At 48.7% G+C, this 21,367-nt stretch overlaps 1 protein-coding gene across 1 annotated transcript in view; it reads right to left on the bottom strand.

Annotated features, from left to right (window-relative positions):
- RGS14 (regulator of G protein signaling 14) overlaps positions 1-21,367 on the bottom strand; it is a 409,263-nt gene that overhangs the window by 349,180 nt on the left and 38,716 nt on the right. The gene's annotated exons all lie outside the window — the stretch shown is intronic.

Below are 21,367 nucleotides of genomic sequence, written 5' to 3'. Positions count from 1 at the left end.
TCTTTGCTGATTCTTGCTCACCCTATACACTAGTGGAAGCCGAGGCATTTACTAAGTTGTTCCCCTCATGGCAACAAGGTATGCAACCTCCAGACATACATCCAGGGGGTTACAATACCCTTGATAGGCAGGACAACCATGAACATAGGGTTCAAAGGGAGGAGTACGGTGGGCAAAGTCTACATTACACAGAAGGGATCCAACTTGTTGGGGTGGAAAAACCAGAGGGATCAGGGCATCAAATAAGACCCCAATAGCCCTGACCAAGTCCTCTTAGTAGACCCGTCAGTGGGGGGAATAGAGGTTTGCAATGACTTTCCTGAGGTTTTCACAGACAAACTGGGCCTACTGAGGAACTATCAACACTCTATCAAGCTTAAAGCAAAGACAAGACCGGTAGCCCACAAGGTTAGGCCCATACCACATATGATGCAAGCACCCCTCAGAGCAGAATGAACATAGGGTTCAAAGGGAGGAGTACGGTGGGCAAAGTCTACATTACACAGAAGGGATCCAACTTGTTGGGGTGGAAAAACCAGAGGGATCAGGGCATCAAATAAGACCCCAATAGCCCTGACCAAGTCCTCTTAGTAGACCCGTCAGTGGGGGGAATAGAGGTTTGCAATGACTTTCCTGAGGTTTTCACAGACAAACTGGGCCTACTGAGGAACTATCAACACTCTATCAAGCTTAAAGCAAAGACAAGACCGGTAGCCCACAAGGTTAGGCCCATACCACATATGATGCAAGCACCCCTCAGAGCAGAATTAGACAAAGTCCCGTCACAAGGGGTCATTGAGCCCATAGAAAGCTCGCAGTGGTTGTCCCCCAACAAAAGCGTCCAGCAAAGAGATCAGGCTATGTGTGGACCTGAGGGACCTTATCAGTAACATATGGGTGGATAGGAACCCCATGCCACGCATTCATGAGGTCCTAACCTTAATTAAGGACGTGAGCTGTTTCAGTCTGCTAGACCTCCCCTCCGCCTACCACCAGGTAGAGCTATACCCCGACTCAAGCCACTTAACCTCCTTCATAACCCCGCTAGGAGCGTTCCAGTACAAGTGCATGCCCTTTTGGTTGGCCTCAGCAGCCGCTGCCTTGCAAAGGATCATGCAACACATACTAAAGGACATCCAGTGTACCATGTGTTTCCAGGATGACATCCTCATTTACGGTAAAGACCTGGAGGAACCCAATACCATTTTGAGGGTGGTACTGACCAAACTGGAAGCAGCTGGCTTAACCTTAAAGAGAGACAAGTGTCACATTGGGGTAGGTTCTGTTGAGTACCTAGGCCATACCATTTCCCAAGATGGAAATAAACCAAAGATTAACCTAGTAGAAGCCATTCAGGGGACAGCTGCTCCAGGGTGTGAGGAGGACTTGAAGTCGTTCTTGGGGTTGTCAGAATACTATGCTAAGTTTGTCAGGAATTATGCAAGTATTGTAGAACCACTAAGAGCTTTACTCAAAGCAAGGACCCCTTTCGTGTGGAGCAAAGACTGCCAAGCGGCGTTCTTCACAGTGAAGGAGAGTATTACCACCGCCCCATCGTTGGGCAGATTTGACCCCACTAAGCCTACGGTCCTGTACACTGATTCGAGCAAAAGAGGATTGGGTGCCAGTCTCACCCAGATCGTCAACTGTAAAGAACAAGTGGTTGCGTTTGCTTCTCGCGCCCTTAAAGGAGCAGAAGCAAATTACTCTGTAGTAAAAAAAGATGCGCTTGCATGTGCATGGGCCATCAAACACTTCCGCCTCTTTTTGTGGGGCATTCCCTTCACTCTGAAAACAGACCATAAACCCCTCATGTATGCATTCACAACTAAAGGATCTGAAAAGACCACATCGAGGATAGCACGGTGGATCTTGGGGCTGGAAGGGTACACTTACAATGTTAAGTATATGCCGGGTTCAAAAAATGTGGTGGCGGATTTTCTCTCTCGCGCACCTATGGATGTTGATGACAATCCATCTCAAGTTGAAACTGATGAGGTAATCTTGAAGGTATCTTGCCTTAAAAAAAGAATGGGAAGAGTGTGTATGCAATGATGATGAAATGAAGATCCTTAAAGGCTATATCGTCAAAGGGTGGCCCAATGAGAAATGTAAAGTTGCCACTTCATTGAGCGGGTTCTGGGATGTAAAACTGGAACTAAACATCCAAGAGGGGACGGTATGCAGGGGAGAGAAAATTGTTCCACCCGTAGCACTGAGACAGAAAATTGTGGACCAAGCCCATATTGGTCACCTGGGGCGCAGTCTCACAAAAAAAAATAAGATTGTACTACTGGTGGCCAGGGATGGATACCATGGCGGAGAGAACTGTGAGGGACTGCTTTGAATGTAGCCGTTCAGACAAAATTCAACAGACAAGGAAACCTCCCCTATCCCCTGTCACCGTGCCAGATAAACCGTGGTCCAAATTAGCACTGGACATTATTGGTCCCCTCAACCTTAAGTCTTTGAAGGAAAGGAACGTTTCCTATTAGTCATGTTTGACTACCACACCAGGTGGGTTGTCTACAAGTGCGTGCACCAGATTGAGATGAAAATAATGATAACATTTCTGAGGGGCGTTTTCTTTGAGGAGGGGATCCCAGACACTTTGGTAACTGATAATGGGGTACAGTTTACCTCAGAAAACATGTCTGAATTCCTCTCTGAAATGGGCATTACCCACCACAAGACGGTCCTCTATTGTCCCCGGGCCAACGGACTAGTAGAACGCATGAATTGCATGGTAAAAGAATGCTTACAGCGTGCTGAAAAATTAGGCATCTCGGCAGAGGTCCCCTTGCAAGACACATTTTGGGCCTATCGTACAACCTCGAACTTGGTCACAGGAGTGTCCCACTTCAGTTCACTTAAGGGTAGGGTTCCCAAAACCAGACTCTCCCTTCCTCTAAAAACTCAGCACACCTATGACGTGAATCGTGACGAGATCAGGGAACATGTTGCCAGTCATCAAGCCAAGTACAAGGTCAGATATGACACAACTAAACACGTGAAGTCTCACGGTCAAAGAAGGGGATTGGGTCCGTATAGATCTTCCTAAACAACGTATGCGGGAGGCCACAAGATTCTCAGAACCCATGAAAGTAATCAAAGTGGGAAGAAATGTAGTTATGCTTACCAATGGGCAAACTTGGCGCATGGACAGAATTGTCCCTCACAGGGAGACACCAATCTCCCAGGTCAACGCTCCAATGGGGGGTAATGCCAATGTAGTTCATAGGAGATCTGTAAGACCTACAACTGCGCCCAGTTATTGTTTCACATAGTTCTTCTATTGTTGGTACTGCAATGTAACATGGTTGGAACTTACTGTCATTCATGCTTGTTTCACTGTTATACCCTTAAAGAAGCCTTGTTTTCTACTGGTTACCTTTCTACCCCCTGCCCCTTTCCTTTCCCTATGTAAGGAGATGTGTTGTAATTCACACTTGGTACGCCCCGCCTTTCACCCCCTGCCCTCCTTCCCCTTGGTACACGCCAGGCAAGAATGCATGAACATTCCACAGCTGACGCCAGCTGACTGGAACCTGTGATGGTGTATAGATGCAATAAAGAAGACTTCTATAATTACAGTGTGCGTCTCTACTTTGCAACAGGGGCCTTAAGGAGTAGTAGCAAGAGAGAGGAGTGCGAATTGTGAGGGATACTTATAACTCAATATTTTGCAAAAGAACTATTTTTTAAGACCTTTAAAACAGAGACGAGTGTGTGTGTATGTAACAATCCCAAGTGAAAGTCGACAAACACTTCACCATACCAAACTTAAAACACTGGTACATAACTATTTACCAGAGTGTTACTTTGGCACTTTCCCCCTCTCGCATTTATCCTTCCTTGTCCCCATCCCTGCCGTGCGTCCCCGCATTTGCATGCGAGTGACGTAGGTACCCTTCCCTCTTGCTATTGTCCCTTGCATGTTCCCGTCCCTGCCGCGCGACCCTATTAGCATACATTACGTCAGATGGCGTGTTGCCTTATCTGACAGTTAGTCTAGTTGATAAGGACAGTTGCAGCTGTCAATGAGATTGAGCTGGTGACCGGAGCGCTGCCCGGTGTGTCGTATTTACAACAAATAAAGTAACACCTTCAAGTATACCGTGTGTCTACTTTACAATTTTGGCGACGAGGACGGCACACCGGAGAACCCACAAATTGAGGACTATTTTAAGACGATGAGACAAGGAGTGTAATGTCATCGTGAAGCGTGTATCTTCATACACGAAGAAATATTGAGATAAGGAAACTGAGCAGCATCCGTGTATACCGGCAAGTTTAATTTATGAGTGAAATTGATAAATTGAGCCTTGGACTATCAGCGGATTAATTTTGACCGGTGAATACTGATTGAACTTTGGGCGTTCTCGTGTAAATGAAATATTAAAGAAAAGTAAGACCCGAAGTAGGTGGACACTGGAATCTGCGTAAGTTCATGAGGTGAGCCTTGGTGGCTGGGTGGAGGAGATGTGAGCGGAGCAGAGAACAAGTTAAAAAATCTCTGAGACAGCGTTTGATATTGATTTAAGCTGCGCGCAAAGCTTGTGAAGTGTGATTCTCCTCATATCTACAGCGCAAACCCAAGAGCAAACGTGATAACGTACTGCCGCCTTGCGGCCGTTTTGACCACTAACCCACATGAAAATACTCCGTTAAGGAGAGATAAAAGACTTATTTAAAATTGAACAGCAAGCGGAGGAATAAAACGTGGCAGCGATAACAAATATTTGTATACATTTTGAAGTGAAGAGGAAAATAAAGAATGAGCAACTAAAAAGATTGAGCAGTGAAAAGAAATCGGCGAGATGAATGTGGTGATTTGACGAATATTTGAAACAGCGTTACCTCAGTTGTGCTGATTTTGGGACATTAGTGAGTAAAGTGAAATTCTCCACAGCGTCGATGCTTGAATTTATGTATCTCTAAGAATGGAGCTGCGCATGACAATTTAGCCGTGTTTTAAGTTAAAGTGAGGCGCATTTAGAGCGACGGAATCCCTCGGTTGTATAAACTGCCTGAATGAAAGAGGTGTGATTCTCCTCAGCGCGAAGCGAAGAAACTTAACTACACCATAGTAGTAAATCAGCATCAGCGAGTGTCTACTGTCCTTGTAACACTTCTACTGAATGATTCAAAAGAAATGATTAGCTTACCTTGAGGCAGCAGGTTCAGGAACGTGAGGTAGATACGGCTGGCAGTTTCCGGCGGCGCACAACAAGCGTAGTACTTCCCTCAGCGTTGTGGCGCGAAAGGGAGAGCGACGCACATCACGTAGTGGCGCCACCTTACTGTTGAATGCCGCAAATGCATCTTCACACAAGAATTCCTGGCAATAATTAAGTCTAGTGGTACAGCAAAGAAGTTCCATTTAAAGCGTATTTAGAGAAAATAAAAAAGTGAATAAGAGAGGTACCCCTTTGGTGGAATTTACGAGCAGCACTTAAGGAAAAAATGTTTTGGGAAAAGTACTTTGTACACAAAATTGGCAGATAGAAGGAGACTTTAAGAAAAATACACCCAAGTTTAGTGAAAAGTCTGGACAGTGGACACCCACTTCTAAGTAAAAAATTTTAGGAAAATAAACTAAATGGGCTATGTGAGAAGAATGTGAACTGTGCTTCATAGCCTGAGAAGGGACAACTGAACTAAGCGCTTCATCCATAGCGTGTCACACAGAAAAAAAAAAATTCTTTTTGGAGCAGATTCTACAGGAAGAGTACAAAGACTGTATCCTTTAAGTCGAACATATATAAAACAGCAAGAAATAACTGTACTGTTAAATAAAGTAAAAAAAAAATTTATTATATTAGTTGAGATTGTTTGCGATTAACATGGATAAAAACATAATGCATGATTTACCGCCACCTGAGCCATTTATGAAAGGAGATGGTGCTAATATTGCAGAATGGGAAGAGTGGAAACAATATTTTTACAATTATATATCCATTTTTGACGAGGAGGAAGAACCATTAAAACCAGAGGAAAAGGTAGAAATATTGTTACACAGTTACAGGAATGTATTTGAGAATGTCATGCATGTTTTAGATGAACATTATAAGCAAGTAATGAATGGCGATGCACAAAGGAACAGAATTTACAGAGAAGGTGGAGATATCAAAATGGTAGTGAACAAAAGTGAAACTAAACATGAGTATACCATCAATATTGTAGGAGTAGATATTGACATTAACGTTGACTCAGGGTCACATTGTACAGTAGTAAGCAAAAGAATATGGAAGAGTAAATTGGCAGTAACTCTAGGGGAAGTATTAGAAGAAGCAGACACGTCCCTGGAAACATACACTGGTGAAAATATTATCTTTATTGGATGTAGAGAGATGAAATTGAGTTACATGAAGAGAAGTACATGGAGTAAAGTTTATATTTCAGAAGAAGAGTTATCTGTACTAGGATGGGACGAACAAATGAAATTAAGATTAACGCAAAATCCCAAAAGTACAGACCCCATGAGTAGGCTGACAATAGACAACAGTAGACAAATTATAAAGTTGGAGATGTTAAGGGCGAGAACACCACCATCTATGGTCTATGTCGGATGGACAAGGGCTGTTTGGAGGAATGAGTGGATAAGAGAAGCAGCAGTTGACAAATTCAAAAGAAATCAAAAAACATCCTTGGGAAAAGATGTTGAAGAAAATATAAGTAAAAGTTTCGGTGAAAAGATCAGTGAGGATGATGTTGTGGAAAAAAAAGAACTGGTTTATAAGAGAACATGTGTGGAAACACTAACCACGAGGGCAGAGGAGGACCTTTGAAAGTCTACCCGCCTCAAAGATGAGGAAGCGTGGCGCTCTACTGCACTGGCCGAGTTCAAACCTATGACAAGGGAGAAATGTGCTGATGACATTGACCTAGTAGGAGTAGATGGTCAGAGTCTGATTAACCACTTGGATGCTAAGGCTGATGCTGCTCCTCAATGTATTTTCCATTGAAATCAATGGAAACTCCATGACGAGCTGAGCTCGTCATGAGCGTCGAAGGGGTTAAATCAAAGTGTAACAAGCAAGCAGAGTACTTGGACTGGTGATATAGCGAAGTGTCTGATATGGAAAGTGAGGAGGCGCACAATAACGTACGATGTTTGCATTTCAAAGTTCTGTTAGGAAGGAACAGGTTGCTTATAGAAGGCAGGAGAGAATATGTGTTCAGAGACACAGAAGACTCAACCACATTCTCTAGTAGAACTCGCTTGAAGGAATCGGAAGAAAGACTGGTCCTTGATGAGGAACGTACCGAAGGATTTACAAGTGGCTCTGGTACAGAGTACAACAAGAGAACTGATGTTAGACCCAACGCTGATCATGATGATGAGAAGGGAACCGGTCGTATGAGTAGGTGTAGACGCAGCATAACATGGTCCAGGAAATTTCCCAAGAAAAAAGGATCCTAAGGCTGTTGCCACACACCTGGGTGGAGAAGTGGTACAAGTAATTGTGGACTAGAGCACAATAGTGAAACGGATTGCAGTGGCTAGTGGCACTCTGAGGGATTAGAGGAAGAGAATAAGAAGGCATCCAAACCCATACAATGCCCACACCATGAAGGATACTTAGGGAGTGACTTGTTGCATTTTGGAATTGCGCGTGAGCACAAGTTCAGGTTATCAGTTGACTCAACCGCATCCTTTTGTGAAGTTCATTCATCCACGTTGGTAAATGAACTAAACTTGGTATTGGCCCACACGGAACAAACGAACCCCGTTTACAGTAACAACTACTTGTGAATTGGGAATTGGTGAGAACTATACGTTTGTGTTTGGACTAAACGCACATTGTGACTACGTGGAATGTAACCATTTATCCGTGACGACATGGACGCTTTATGAACAGACTCTTGTAGTACAAGAACCTCAGGTTACAACTGTTATATGTGTTTCTATTTTTCTTCCTTCTCTTCCTACGGAAGGAGATGTGTTACGTTGGCACTTTTCCCCTCTCGCATTTATCCTTCCTTGTCCCCGTCCCTGCCGCGCGACCCCGCATTTGCATGCGAGTGACGTAGGTACCTTTCCCTTTGGCTATTGTCCCTTGCATGTTCCCGTCCCTGCCGTGCGACCCTATTAGCATACATTACGTCAGATGGCGTGTTGCCTTATCTGACAGTTAGTCTAGTTGATAAGGACAGTTGCAGCTGTCAATGAGATTGAGCTGGTGACCGGAGCGTTGCCCGGTGTGTCGTATTTACAACAAATAAAGTAACACCTTCAAGTATACCGTGTGTCTACTTTACACAGGGAATCTATTTATTAGGGGGTGTAAGACCCAAAACATCCCTGCTGAAAGGGGGTCGGTGGGGGTAGGGTCAGTCAGATGAGAGCACGATCTCTTAAAGGACACTACTGCTAGCTCACAGTCAGTAATCTTTTAGGCCTGTGTGCCATGTATTGGACTTTTCTCGGCCTTTCGCCCAGCAAGGTCGGAGCTCTCTATTGTTCTGTCTGCCTTTGTTAGAAGCATGCCCTCATAAGCCGACAGACTGTGTTACAGATGTTATTGAGCTCTGACAAAAGAACCCTGATCTATTTGCCTTGCAGTTCGAAAGCAGGAGCAGCTGCTCACAGAGCCTGAAACCAGACAGGCACATTGGTGGAGAGGTCTGAAAGGCTTCTCTGTGAAATGTTTTTAATTTGGGCGGCCAGATTTAGAGAAGAAAAACACCAGGGCATTTAGCGGCATAGTTTAAATTCTTCTTTGCAGAATGACTTGACCTTTGTCCCAAAAACTGGGCCATGTATGGAAAATGCAGAAGGCTGGGACAGTTCTCTGAAAACCGTGACTGTCCATGGAAATCTGGGACGCCTGGTCACCCTAGATGTCATGGGTTATATGGCTAATGCTGGGATGCCCTTTGGAGCAGCTACTTCAACTTAAAAAATGTGCTCATTCATTTGTGCTTTGTTAGGGTATGCCACATGTACAAAGAACTGGCTTGCCCCTTTTTCAGATGTCCTTCCTATGCACCCTGCCTTTGTGTAAAGTGCTGCTTCTCACAGGAGATAGAACTGGGTCTTGCTCCAAGCAAGAGTACCCATAATATTGAAGAGGAATTGGCCTTACGGCTAGAGTGGTCGACATCGACGCTGGGGAACCAGGTTCAAGTCTCGGCAGAGACGCTCAACATGCTGCGATTCTGGGAAAATCAGTTAATCTCCCCATGCCTAACAAAATACAAATAAAATAATGAATGTGTCCGTCTGTAACGCAACTGGTCCTCATGTAAAGAGCTCCGATACCTTTGGCTCAAGTTCACGCTATATAAAACTCTGGGGGGGGAAATGGGCACATTGAATTCTGATATCTCTGCACCTGGTTGTCAATAATCTTTCTCAAACAGCAAGTAAAGACAGTAAAAGCGTCAGCAAAAACAAAGATGATGGACGGAGCGCTGAAACTCTTCAGACACTCACCCCCAGTCAGAGATCTGGGTTGGATCCATCATCGTTCTTTAGCTCACTTCACCACCCCAGTTCAGACCAGCTATATGCAAATCAGTCTTGACCCTGTGCCTCATGGGAACAGTCCAGCCCGAACTGCCAAGCCAGTAAAAGGGTAGGCCAGGCCAAGACACTTCCTCCCTATAAACAACAGAAATTACAGTCACACCCTTCATCCCCATTACCTACCAAATAGCAGTATTCAGAAAGAACTAATCAACACCCTCTTGCTAACAAAGTTAATGGAATTGCTAAAAGCAGCCCTGACTGCCTCCTCCTCACTTCATTGTCTGCCAATAGGCCCAATTCAGGTGGGAATCTCATGATTTTTTAAGAACAAAACTGCATTATTTTGGCTGACCCCCGCCTGAACTTGCCTCTACTTCAATAGAAACCAATGGGGGAAATACATTCTCAAGAATATAAATCTCTCTCTTTGCTCTTCTAAAATGTTGCCATGTATGGCCACCACCCCCTTTATTCTCCTAGTTGGTTGTTCTATTTGCACCCCTCCCCTCCTTGCCCTCTTCGGCAGTAGAGGGTGTCACGAAGGGAGGGTGTAGGTATTGGCCGGGCACGTTGACCCCTGGTTGTGTGCTCCTGGGGAGATTTCTGCGGGGGTCCGCTAGTCGGATATGCCTTGGAGCATGCTATGGTAAGCAGGTGTAAAGGGACTTTCTTTCCTTTGTATGGGACTTTGTGTTTTATTTGTTGCTTCATGGTTTCTTGTGGTTTTAAGGGGACAGTCAAAGGCATCTCGGTCTGAAGGTGAAGGGCTTGCATCCTGTTGCCATTTTCACTGTTCTTCAATTTTCCCTTTACCCAAGAAGATTAGAAAAGCTGGGCCCGGGAGGAGAGCTTGTCCTTTCATAAATTCTGGGGGTTTAGGGGTAGTAGGGCAAGAGGTTTCAGCTTTCTCCCCTTCCTTTGGAGGGGCCTCAACGAGTGGTACAGATCTCCAACCAGTAAATATGGTTCCTTCCAGGGTTCACCAACTTGGAACGCTAGCTCCTGCATCATCATGGGCGACAACCCCTATTAATGGATGGCCAACCCCACCCCCTCAAGTCAGAGGGTGTATGAAATTGGATTATTACATGGGCGGCTTCCCACCTTAAGAAACATTCACAACTCTTGTGTTAGAACTGGGGTCACCAATTCCGACACGGTAGCTTGGCGCAAGGCAGGAAGGCACCCGAAGGCAATGTGTAAAGCAGAAGTGCAGCACACACTCACGCTGACTTAATATTACGCCCGCAATAAAATGACACCACACCAGGTTGCTGTTTGAATCAAGACTCTTTATCTAGACTCTTTAGTGCAGGTGAGTAACTCTTCTTGTATCAGGCAAATGGGGTCAACATCTTTCAAATACTAACTTAATGCAAGTAACTCGCTGTTATTTAGGGGCATTCTAGGCAACCACATTTCTTATCAGCAGGATCATTAATTGTAACATTTCATAGTTCTGGTTTCAGCATCAAAACATCTCTTGTGCAAGGGGATCATTGAAATAACCCAACATATGCATGAATGGCACAACAGAAACATATTCAGCATTTCCTAAACAGGGGCACGCTGAAAGGAACAGTCCCCTGTCAAGGGGTTAATGCAAGCACAGTACATCCATCATCAGAGCAGTCTTGTGCCCAGTTCAGAAGGCCTCTACACACTCTCCCTTTTACTTTAGGCCCCAGGGCCCATAGGGCCATTGCAGGGTTAACTAGGGCCTACAGGGCCCAGCTGCAGTCTCCTGAGGGGAGTCCGGTCAAGGGGCTGCCTCTCTGATGTTCTGAGGCTCCTCAGCAGCCCCGCTATCCCCGTAGACTCTTCGCCCTCCCCCAGGGGGGGGGGGGTTTACCTGATGCTGCCGGCCTCAGCCCTTATTTGGGACTTCATCTTCAAGCGGGAGCCGGCGCAGCTCCTCCACGCGCTCTCCACACGGGCGGTCGATCTGGGCGAGGCAGGGGGCTCCCGCTCCTCTCGGGCCCCGACACCGAGGCCTGGACCGGCCTTGGGCTTCCCGGCTTCGTCTTCGCCTCAGGACCAATCAGGGCACGATCCTCGGGAGGCGCACCCGCAACCGCCAATCCCAGCGCGGCATGCTGGGGGGAACTGCAGCCTCCACAAATGGCTGCGCGGTGCTAATGGAGGTGCGGCTGATGACGCGGCCGGCACCCCCTTCACGTGACGCAGGACGCACTAGCTTCTCCGGTCCAGTGCAGGCCTCACCAACACCGCAGCGGCCCTCTCCAGGCCTCAGGGGCAGCGGCAGTGACTTCTAAAGCAGCTTATCCCTCTTGGCAGCAGGCGCCGGGGCCGCGGCGGTGAATTCCAGGCCCCAAGGCGCAATTCGCACAGCGCGCGACACCAGCACACACGCGGGAGATGCAGGCAGCGCTTCTGATCCCGCGGCGCCCTGGCTGCAGCAGTGATTGGCAGACAAGCACTTTAAGGTCACAACGCTAGCACACAGGTACCAGGCGGTGATGGGCAGATAGCGCTTTAAGGTCACAGCGCAGGGGGCACAGTTCTGGCAGCAGCAGTCTTTAAAAGTCCTGGGCAAAGTAGGGCTTCAGGGGCATAGTGCTCTCAGTAAAGCGCCCCGGTGGTACAGCGCTGATTACCTGGTTGATCCCCCAGCAGTGCTCACAGCATGGACTACACTCCGGCAAAGGATCCCCCAGGTCCAGGGGTGCTCCAACCGACTAGTTCAGTTTCCCTCCTTTCCTCTTATACCCCTAGGACAGGTGACCCTCCTGTAAAGGCAGCAAAACATAACCCCACCCAGGGCTGAAAGGTTCCAGGAGCTTCCACATATTGGGCTATGGAACAAAAAGTTGGGATGACAAAGATACAGTATCAGGATGTCCCAGCCTGCTCCTAACTACTAGTGCGTGTATACAATGGCCACTCCGCAGTAGCAGGGGCCTGTGGCAGCCATGTTGTTGGGAGAGAGCACCTGCACCTCAGCACTGTTTGGCAGTGGTAAGGTGCCCAGAGACCTAGGTCCAACAAAAGGCAGTGGCAAAAATAAGGCGAAAGGGCAAAAAAACAGGGTAAGACCACCCTAGGGCTGACAGGTCTAACATGCGTCCCCCTTAGCCAAAAGTGGGGAGAGCTACCCAACCTCTAGGGAAAAGCTGGGAGAGACCATCAACGTTGGCATGGTCTACTCTGGGCCGATGTTCCACCCGAAAGTCCATACCTGGAGGGAAATGGACCACCTCAACAATTTGGGGTATTCGCCTCTCATTTACATGAGCCAGCGAAGGGGTCGGTGGTCGGTCTGAATGAGGAAGTGAGAGCCAAAAAGGTATGGACTCAGCTTCTTCAGGGCACAAACCACAGCGAAGGCTCTATAGTACTCCACCGTTGTTGCCTGGGGAGTAGCCTTCGGGAGATAAAGGCCACGGGCTGCTTTTGGCCTTCCTCGTTCAGCTAAGAGAGCACGGCTCACATGCCATGTTCAGAGGTGTCTGTCTGCATGATGAATTCCTTGGTGAAGTCTGGAGTTCTAAGCACCGGAGTGGTGCATTTCACGTGCTTAAGGGTGTCAAATGCCTCTTGACAGGCAGCCGTCCAGACGACTTTACGTGGCTGCTTATTAGACGTCAATTCAGTCAGGGGGGCTACGATGGCTCCATACCCCTTGACAAACCGGCGGTAATAACCCGTGAGGCCGAGGAAAGCCCAGACCTCCATTTGGGTTTTTGGGGGCTCCCAGGCCAGGATGGTCTCAATTTTGGCCTGGAGTGGTTGCACCTTACCCCCGCCCACAAGGTGTCCCAGGTAGACGACAGATCCCTGTCCAATCTGGCGCTTGCTAGCCTTGATGGCTAGTCCAGCCCACTGTAGAGCCTTTAGCACCTCCTGGAGATGCTCCAGATGGTCCTCCCAGCTGCTGCTGAAGACAGCTATGTCGTCCAGGTAGGCAGCTGGGAAGGCCTCCAGGCCAGAAAGCACCTGGTTGACCAACCGCTGCAAAGTGGCCGGAGCATTCTTTAGCCCAAAGGGCATCACACGGAATTGAAAATGGCCCTCGGGGGTGGGGAATGCAGTCTTCTCCTTTGCTCCGTTCGCCATGGCAATCTGCCAATATCTTGACGTCAGGTCGATGGTACTCAGATACCTAGCTGCTCCCAGTCGGTCAATCAGCTCATCTGCCCTAGGGATCGGGTGAGCATCCGTCTTGGTCACGGAGTTCAAGCCACGGTAGTCCACACAGAACCGAAGTTCTGGCGTTGTGCCCGGTGGGGCCGCTTTCGGCACCAACACCACCGGACTAGCCCAAGGGCTGCTGGTTGGCTCAATCACGCCCAGCTCCAACATCTTGGCCACCTCACTCTGGATGCTGGTCTTGATCTTGTCGGACAGCCAGTAAGACTTGGTTTTCACGGGTGGGCTTTCCCCTATGTCCACGTCATGGGTACACAGATGCGTGATCCCAGGAGTGAGGGAGAACAACGAGGAGTACTGCTCCAATACCTGGCGGCAGTCCCTCTGTTGCTCAGGGGTCAAGGATGGGGAGAGGACCACTCCCTCCACTGGTCCATCCTTCTCTTGGGCCGCCAGAAGGTCCGGAAAAGGCTCGCTCTCTTCCTCTTCACTCCCATCCATCACCATAAGGAGAGCAAGCTCTGATCACTCATGGTGCAGCTTCAGGCAGTTGATGTGGAACACCCTATGGAGTTGTCGGGGGCTCTTGAGGTCTACTACATAAGTGGTCTGGCCTCGTTTCTCCAAAATCTCATTTGGTCCAGTCCACCGGTCCTGGAGGGCGCTAAGCTCTCCGGGCTACATGACCCACACCTTCTGTCCAACATCCAACTCCACCGTCAGAGCGGTGCGGTCGTACCACTCCTTGACTAGCCTCCAGGTTGTCTGAGGCTTCCTTCCACAGCTTGGCCATCTGGCTGCAGAATGCCAGCATGTAGCTGACCACGTCACGGGGAAGCTTCTTAGAAGTCTTCTCCCACCCTCTTTCACAAGGCTGAGGGTCCCCCTAACGGGGTGGCCATAGAGCAGGTCAAAGGGGCTGAACCCGACTCCCTTCTGTGGCACCTCTTGGTAGGAAAATAGCAGACAGGGTAAGATGACGTCCCACTTACATCTCAAATCCTCTAGCAGGCTCCGGATCATTCCCTTCAGGGTCTTATTGAAGCGCTCTACGAGCCCGTTAGTTGGGGGGTGGTAAGGAGTGAAGAACCGGTAAGTCATTCCGAACTCCTTCCACATGGCCTGCATGTAGGCCGACATGAAATTTGTGTCCCTATCTGACACCACGACCTTGGGGAATCCCACACGGGTAAAAATCCTCATCAAGGCCCGCGCCACCGCAGGTGCAGTGATGGTCCTCAGAGTGATTGCCTCCGGGTACCGGGTGGCGTGGTCCACCAACAGAAAGATGAACCGGTGTCCCGAAGAAGTCGGCGGGTCCATTGGCCCGACAATATCAATGCCTTCCCGCTCGAAAGGGGTACCGGCAACCGGGAGCAGTTCCAGAGGGACCCTCAACATAGTCCCCATCTTGCCACTCGCTTGACAAGTCTTACAGGTCTTGCAAAAGGTGTCAGAGGCCACTCAAATTCTGGGCCAGTAAAAATGTGGAACCAACTGAGCAAAGGTTTTGTCCAGGCCCAGATGTCCGGCTAGTGGTATCTCGTGTGCCAATTCCAGCAGGAAGGCTCGGTAGCATTAGGGGACCACTAAGGCCCTTGATGACCCATGCAATGGAGCCTTAGGCTTACAGTAGAGGAGGCCATCCTCCCAGTAAATGTGGTAATTGCCGGTCTCTTTGTTAGTTGCTTGGGCTTCGGCCTGCCACCGCATGCCTTCAAGCGTGGGACACTCTCTCTGCGCCCGTCAGAATTCCTCCCGGGTAGGCCCTCCTTCCACCTGCCACTCTGCAGGGGTCAAAGCGGTACAAAAGGGGTGGTGATGGACGGAGCATCTGAGCCAATCAAACACTCACACCCAGTCAAAAGATCTAGGTTTGATCCATCACCGTTCTTTAGCCCACTCTGCCACCCCAGTTCAGACATAGCTATATGCAAATCAGTCTGACCCTGTGCCTCATGGGAACAGTAAAGCCCGAACTGCCAAGCCATGCCTTCCCTGGACCGGAAACAAGCTTCCGAGGACCGGTTTCTGGCATTACAGCCGTCTTCAGCCCGACTTGCTTGAATCCAGTGGCAAAGTGAGCAAGGAATGCCAGAAACTGGTCCTCGGAAGCTTGCTTCTGGTCCAGGGAAGACATGGCTTGGCAGTTCAGGCTGGACTGTTCCCATGAGGCACAGGGTCAGACTGATTTGCATATAGCCATGTCTGAACTGGGGTGGCAGAGTGGGCTAAAGAACGGTTATGGATTAAACCCAGATCTTTTGACTGGGTGTGAGTGTTTGATTGATTCAGATGCTCCGTCCATCACCACCCCCTTTTGTACCACTTTTGGCCGCCATAAGTGTGGCAGGGTATGCTCAGACGTGAGTCCCTTGCTCACTTTGCCACTGGATTCAAGCAGGCCGGGCTGAAGACGGCTGGAATGCCAGAAACCGGTCCTCGGAAGCTTGCTTCCGGTCCAGGGAAGACATGGCTTGGCAGTTCGGGCTGGAATGTTCCCATGAGGCACAGGGTCAGACTGATTTGCATATAGCCATGTCTGAACTGGGGTGGCAGAGTGGGCTAAAGAACGGTGATGGATTAAACCCATATCTTTTGACTGGGTGTGAGTGTTTGATTGATTCAGATGCTCCGTCCATCACCACCCCCTTCTGTACCACTTTTGGCCGCCATAAGTGTGGCAGGGTATGCTCAGACATGAGTCCCTTGCTCACTTTGCCACTGGACTCAAGCAAGCCGGGCTGAAGACGGCTGGAATGCCAGAAACCGGTCCTCGGAAGCTTACTTCTGGTCCAGGGAAGACATGGCTTGGCAGTTTGGGCTGGACTGTTCCCATGAGGCACAGGGTCAGACTGCTTTGCATATAGCCATGTCTGAACTGGGGTGGCAGAGTGGGCTAAAGAACGGTGATGGATTAAAACCAGATCTTTTGACTGGGTGTGAGTGTTTGATTGATTCAGATGCTCCGTCCATCACCACCCCCTTTTGTACCACTTTTGGCCGCCATAAGTGTGGCAGGGTATGCTCAGACGTGAGTCCCTTGCTCACTTTGCCACTGGATTCAAGCAAGCCGGGCTGAAGACGGTTGGAATGCCAGAAACCGGTCCTCGGAAGCTTGCTTCCGGTCCAGGGAAGACATGGCTTGGCAGTTCGGGCTGGACTGTTCCCATGAGGCACAGGGTCAGACTGATTTGTATATAGCCATGTCTGAACTGGGGTGGCAGAGTGGGCTAAAGAACGGTGATGGATTAAACCCAGATCTTTTGACTGGGTGCGAGTGTTTGATTGATTCAGATGCTCCGTCCATCACCACCCCCTTTTGTACCACTCTGCAGGGGTCGGCAAGTCCCCCACGGAAACAACATCCACCTCCGGGGTCACCTCCGTGGGCTCCCCATCCATCCTGCGAGGTGTGTCCTCCACAAAGTCTTCTTGTTCAGCATTGGGCTGGGCCATTGTTCCAGGCTCCAACCCGGGTCGAGATCCTTGCTGGGCAGCCTTGGACCTCATGACCATGCAGGTCCATCCTGATAACCCCAGCATTTCAGTGTGGACTTGGAACTCCACCTCCTTCCAGGCATTATACTCCAGATCGTTTCCAAGCAGACACTCAACTGGCAAGGAAGGGCTTACGGCGACTCTCAACTGGCCCGAGACCCCTCCCCACTCAAAGGGAACCTGAGCCACAGGATAGTGACCCACTTTGCCATCAGCCAACGCAGCCGGGTGTAGTTCATCTGGGATCACTTGCTCCGGGGACACCAGCTGTCTCAATACCATCGTCATGCTGGCACCAGTGTCCCTCAGAGCCTCCACCTCCTGCCCGTTAACCCGTACCCTCTGCCGGTACTTGGCCGTGTTCGAGGGTAACTGCGTCACTGAGACCATCTCTCTATCCCCCAGTGAAAACCGGGTCAAGCCTGTCCACTCGCCCTCCTCATCTAGGGACAACTCCTCCCCCAGCGTTACATTAGCCACCCTGGGGCTCTTACCTCCTGTGGGGGCTGGGGTCCTTTTGCGACACTGGGGATCCCCCTTGTAGTGTCCAACGACCCCACACTCGTAGCACCAGACATTTCTGGTCTGCTGACTCTTGTCAGGGTAAGTGGGTTTCTAGAATCCAGATTGGGGTGGGGAACCTACCCCTTTTCCAAGCGGTCTATTTTGTGGGCCTCTAAAGAACTTCTTTTTATCTCCCCCCTCTATCTTCTGGGGAAAACCCCGTCCACCTTTTGGGGTATCTCCCCCGGCTCCCTCTTGGGACACCAAGGTGCTAACCCAGGTATCCGCCTCCTCCGCAAGTTCCCAAGGGTCAGTCAGCTTGCGGCCCACCAGGTGTTGGCGCAGCTCCGGAAAACATTTATCGAGAAGGTGCTCCCTCAAAAACAAATTGTTCAGCCCTTCATAGTCACTCACTTCACTGCCACGCACCCAACCCTCTAAGGCCTTACGTTCATAGTCAAAAAAATCCACCCAGTTCTGTGTGTGAAGCTTATGGCTGTTGCCGAACCTCTGGCGATACTTCTCTGGGGTGAGGCCAAACTTCCTAAGCAGCGACTCCTACATGACAGGGTAATTGGTTTGATCTTCCTTTTCTAGAGTCAAGAGGGTGTCCCTTACTATTGGAGGTATGTACCGATACAGGCCACACCAGAGTAACTCTCGGGCACCTCATGGGCTACCAAAGAGACCTCATACGCTGCCAGCAACTTATCAATGTCATCCCCTACACTGAAACTGGCTACCATCTCCTTAGGTAGATAAACCCTAGGCTCTCGTGGAACCTCAGCGGATAAGCTGCCACCATTCCTATTGCCTTGCGCCCATATTTGCAATGCTTGTAGCTCCAATTCCTTTAGGCTAAGCTCATGCGCAAGCTTCTTCTCTTCCATGGCTAGCCTCTTTTCCTCTCTCTCCATCTCCATTTTATCAAGCTCTAATCTCAACTGCCTCTCCTCCCTCCTGTCCTCATACTCCTCCGGCAATGCACTCTTCCTTGACACAGTACTGCCTGCCCCGGAACATCTTCCTGGCATCACATTGTCACTAACGTCTATCTGCAGTAGGTCTAACTCTCCGGAAGTGCGTGCCTCCCCCTGCCCCTCATCCACTCTCCCCTCCGGAGGGGCCTCTACCCATGTCCTCAAGGCCTTCTAAAGCTCCTCTCTCTTGGCGCCTTGCTTGACGGACACCCCCATCCCCTGAGAGAACTCCTTCAGCTGCACCACCGTATACTCCTCTAGGTTGGCCAGCTCGAACTCCATCCTGACAGGTGGGGCCCCAGACAACTTAAGGGAAAAACACACTAGGACGTAGGTAACAGGGCTAACACAGGAGCCTATACAATCAATCGGACAGTGAAGGGCAAATGGTTAGGCTTGCGATACAATAGGTGTCCAATTGCGGCACACACTGAATAACTGGAGGGTGCTACACAATCACAGGTCCTTATCCCGCCGCTGCCACCAATGTTACAACTGGGGTCACCAATTCCGACATGGTAGCTTGGCGCGAGGCAGGCAGGCACCCAAAGGCAATGTGTACAGCAGAAGTGCAGCACACACACACGCTGACTTAATAATACGCCCGCAATAAAATGACACCACACCAGGTTGCTGTTTGAATCAAGACTCTTTATCTAGACTCTTTAGTGCAGGTGAGTAACTGTTCTTGTAACAGGCAAATGGGGTCAACATCTTTCAAATACTAGCTTAATGCAAGTAACTCGCTGTTATTTAGGGGCATTCTAGGCAACCACATTTCTTATCAGCAGGATCATTAAATGTAACATTTCATAGATCTGGTTTCAGCATCAAAACATCTCTTGTTTCAGTTTCAGTTTCATAAACTTTTATTCGAATGCCACATATTATTGCAACCATAAAAAGTACAAATAAAAACATTAAAATTATGCATTGTTAAAAAGACGTTTTTAGGAGCAAATCTATCGTATTGTAAACAAAAGTGTAAAAAATAAAAATGAGAATTTACTCATAATTACGTCGATATTTGATACAGGCTTTTAAAAAATTTGCTACATATTTCGCTGTGAAACTGGAGTTCAGACATTGCAAAGATAGGTATGCTGGGCGACAGGTTCTTAGGCCTATTAATCTTAACAAAGGCAAGATCCAAACCTTCCTGGGAAAAGAATAAAATGTACAGAAAAAAAGAATGTGTATAGTTGATTGGGAAGAAACATTGTCACAGGGACAGGAAATGATGATGGGGGACCAGTTTTGTACATTTGGAAAGGTTACGAGCCGGAAAAAAGAATTGAAACGAAACCTTGTTAGAAGATACTTTTCAAAATTGTTCAAAAGGAAGGTCAGATATGGTTGGATGCCCACATGGGTCTGCACAGCGATGATTTGAGAGTTTGTGGGTTTTACCAGTTCCACCGAGCATCGAAGGTCTCTTAAATGCGACAGACATAGTTTTTTAAGTTCTTTCCTTCCTCGATATGTCGGTCATGCTCGGGGGGTCGTTGAAAAAGTTAGTACGGACCATGTCCTGGCTGAAGTTCTTTATGTATACTAGCCAGGGTATATTTTCCCAATTGTCAAGAGCTATACAGTCCAAGATTAAGGAGCGTGTTAAATGGCACTCCTCGTTGGTCCATATACGGTGCCACAATAGCATGGGTTGGCATCGAATGGTGTCCGTGATATAATCCATGCCTAGTTCAGCTAGCGAGGCATAGGTTGGGGCACTGCGTGGTAGGGCCAATAAGTATTTAGCAAAGTCGTTCTCGATCATTTGGAGTGGACTTATCGGTCCGTAGCCCCAGACCCCTGCGCCATACGTTGCCACACTGTGACACTTAGCATAATATATGGTAAGTAGTTCCGGGGGAGCCGGTTTCCCTAGTTTCCTTGAAAAGAATGTTAAGGCTGCAGTGGCTCTTAAAAAGAGCAGTTTTTTACTTGCCACTGACTGTCGCCAACTCAAGGAATCATCCACCAGGATGCCCAAATAGGGATAGGTGCGAGTTCTTTCAAGCTTGATCTTGTCAACAAAAATGGGTTTAGGTCTTTTTATTTTAGGGCCAAGGTGCATTACGAATGTCTTTTTTATATTAACCTTAAGGCCGAGAGAGTCCATATAGGAGCAGTACTTGTTGAGCTGTACTTGAAGTTGGGTCAACGTCCTGGCGAAGATGACGGAGTCGTCCGCATATAACAATGTTGGTATGGGGCGGTGTTTAATTTGCGGAAGGTCCTGGCTCCCTTTTAGCATGGCTGCTTCAAGTCCATTGGTGTACAAGTTGAACAGGAAGGGAGCCAGTACACAGCCCTGTCTTACTCCTTTTGTTATTTGAAAGGGGGAGGCGAGTTCTCCACTGATCCCGTACCTTACTCTTGCTGTGGCGTCTGAATAAAGTTCGCGCAAGAATGCTAAAAGAGCAGGATCAACGCCCATTTCCCAGAGCAAAGACCAGAGTTTTGCATGCTGTACACAGTCGAACGCTGCACTGAGGTCGACGTATACGAGAAATAGATGACCCTTTTTTGCGTTCACGTATTTCCCGATCAGAAGGGCGAGGTTCAAGGCCTGTTCTACGGTCCCACGACCCGCCTGGAACCCGTATTGAAGGTCGGTTAAGATGGAATTTGTTGCTGCCCACTCCCGGAGACGTTCCAACAGCAAGCGTCCCGCTACCTTACCCAGGGAGTCCAGGAGGGAAATGGGTCTGTAGCAAACCGGATCATTCCGGTCGCCCTTTTTAAAAATAGGCAGAAGGATGGATGAGGACCAAGAGTCAATAAGGCCCGA

This window comes from Lissotriton helveticus, chromosome 7, assembly GCF_964261635.1.
Source record: "Lissotriton helveticus chromosome 7, aLisHel1.1, whole genome shotgun sequence".
NCBI classification, from domain to species: Eukaryota; Metazoa; Chordata; class Amphibia; order Caudata; family Salamandridae; genus Lissotriton; species Lissotriton helveticus.
This window is presented reverse-complemented; position numbering and strand designations above follow the sequence as displayed.